Below are 2,579 nucleotides of genomic sequence, written 5' to 3'. Positions count from 1 at the left end.
CGAGTAATTATGATAGATTATGATAATGTTTTAGACTGAGTGCATTAATAGGAACATTTCAGTTGAATTATAGCTAGAACTACTGTCAGAACTGCTGTTTTAGGAAATCAGTTAACACCCACTGGCCAATCAGATTCAAGACTTCAGCAGCACTATAAAGAGTATGACATAATATTTACATTTACACTTACAGCATTTGGCAGACGCCCTTATCCAGAGCGACGTACATAAGTGCTTAAATCTCTAACATTGAATACATTAATGCTGGTTTACTAGGTTACATACTTAAGATACCATGAGTTTAAAACTTTTGTTCAAAGTTACAATGAAAAAGTGTCAAAGGATTTTTATTTTTTTTTTAAATGCAAAAGATAAGGAAAGAAGTGCTAGTTGAAATGTTTCCTGAATAAGTAGGTCTTCAACCGCCGCTTGAAAATAGCCAGTGACTCAGCTGTCCGGACCTTTAGGGGAAGTTCATTCCACCACCTTGGTGCCAGAACAGAGAAGAGTCTTGTAGTATACTTGCTTCTTACCCTGAGAGATGGTGGAACCAGTCGAGCAGTGCTGGTAGATCGGAGGTTGCGGGGTGCAGTGCGAGGAATGATGAGGGCTTTGAGGTAAGAGGGAGCTGGTCCATTTTTGGTAGCTGCACGCATCAGTGTTTTGAATTGGATGCGTGCAGCTACCGGAAGCCAGTGGAGGGATCGCAGCAGCGGGGTGGTATGCGAGAACTTTGGCAGGTTGAAAACAAGCCGGGCAGCTGCATTTTGGATCATTTGCAGTGGACGGATTGCGTTCATAGGTAGACCTGCCAGCAGTGCATTGCAGTAATCCAGTCTAGAAATGACAAGATACTGAACAAGTACCTGAGCAGTCTGTGTGGACAAAAATGGCCGAATCCTTCTAATGTTGTAGAGAAGAAACCGACATGAGCGAGTCACATTATCAACATGAAAGGAAAAGGACAGTTGATTGTCCATGGTTACCCCAAGGTTGTGAGCTGTGGCTGAAGGGGAGATCAGATCATTGTGCAAGGATATAGCAAGATCATGACCTGGGGATGAATCACCTGGGATGAACAGCAGTTCAGTTTTGCTAGGATTGAGCTTTAACTGATGAGCAGTCATCCATGATGAAATTTCTGCCAGACATGCTGAGATCCGGTCAGAAGCTGTGGCATCTGAGGGTGGGAAAGAGAAGATAAGTTGTGTATCATCAGCATAGCAGTGGTAAGAGAACCCATGTGATGAAATAACTTCCCCATGAGAGTGAGTATACAGGGAGAAAAGAAGAGGACCAAGTACTGAGCCCTGTGGGATGCCAGTGGAGAGTCTGCGTGGAGCAGATGTCACTCCCCTCCATGTTACCTGATATGAGCGTCCTTCCAGGTAGGAGGCAAACCATTCCCAAGCTGATCCGCAAATCCCAAGACTCTTGAGGGTGGATAAGAGAGTCTTGTGGTTGACCGTATCAAACACTGCTGAAAGTTCAAGGAGGATAAGGACGGATGACACATGCTATAATACAGGAGTGTCAGCCTCCAGTCCTAAAAACTTTCCACAGATAAATCATATCCATGAAGGTCCTAGTAATTAACTAATGCGTTCAAGCAGGTGTGATAAATGAAGCAGAATGCCTTCAGGACCATCTCTGACCTTTACTCTACCCCAAAACTAGCATGTTCAAATTGATCACGACATTATAGACAAACACAATCACACCATTTCACACAAATGTAAAGAAGTCAGGAGACTTAAAGTTAACATCATACAAATCTCTTTGAACCTGAAGCTTTAGAGGTGAAAATATGATGGTCATATACTGTAGGGTATTGTATTACAGATGCTCTGCAGATGCTGTATACATCAGAGATAAATGTTAAATGATTGTGATTGTGTCATATTTATGTCAGTGGAAGGAGAGTTGCTTAATTAGCAGCGGTACAGTGTACTGCACATGCATTAGCACAGCTATCTGAATTCATTCGAGGAGATTGACGAACATAAATCTGCCATCCAACATCTGTACCGACATGCTTCCCCCTGTGGACTGTCTATGCTCAATTTAACACTGACAGACTCTCTCTCTCTCTCTCTGACTCTCTCTCTCTCTCTCTCTCTCTCTCTCTCTCTCTCTCTCTCTCTCTCTCTCTCTCTCTCTCTCTCTCTCTCACACACACACACACTCACACACACACACACACACACACACACACACACACACACACACACACACACACACACACACACACACACACATTTTTAATTAGATGTATCATCAGGCACTCCAAATAACTAATCAGTAAACACACTGTCACACATAAGCACTGATAGTGATAAAGGTTTTGGATTGTTTCCCTTCCCAAAGCTTAATAGCCCTTTTAATAAAATAAACTGATACTAATGGGCGAGTGCAAGGCAAATGGTGAAGTTAACAGATTAGTCCCAGTGTTTTAATTGATCATCAGCACTGCACTCTAATTAGAGTGATTACAAGGATGCAGAAGTCTGCTGGAGACCAATTGGTGTTCAGAGTAGATTCTTACAAATACCTTCCTCAAATTGAATGTACTTCTATTA

Source organism: Tachysurus fulvidraco, chromosome 24 (genome assembly GCF_022655615.1).
Source record: "Tachysurus fulvidraco isolate hzauxx_2018 chromosome 24, HZAU_PFXX_2.0, whole genome shotgun sequence".
NCBI classification, from domain to species: Eukaryota; Metazoa; Chordata; class Actinopteri; order Siluriformes; family Bagridae; genus Tachysurus; species Tachysurus fulvidraco.
Note: the sequence above shows the minus strand (reverse complement) of the source record.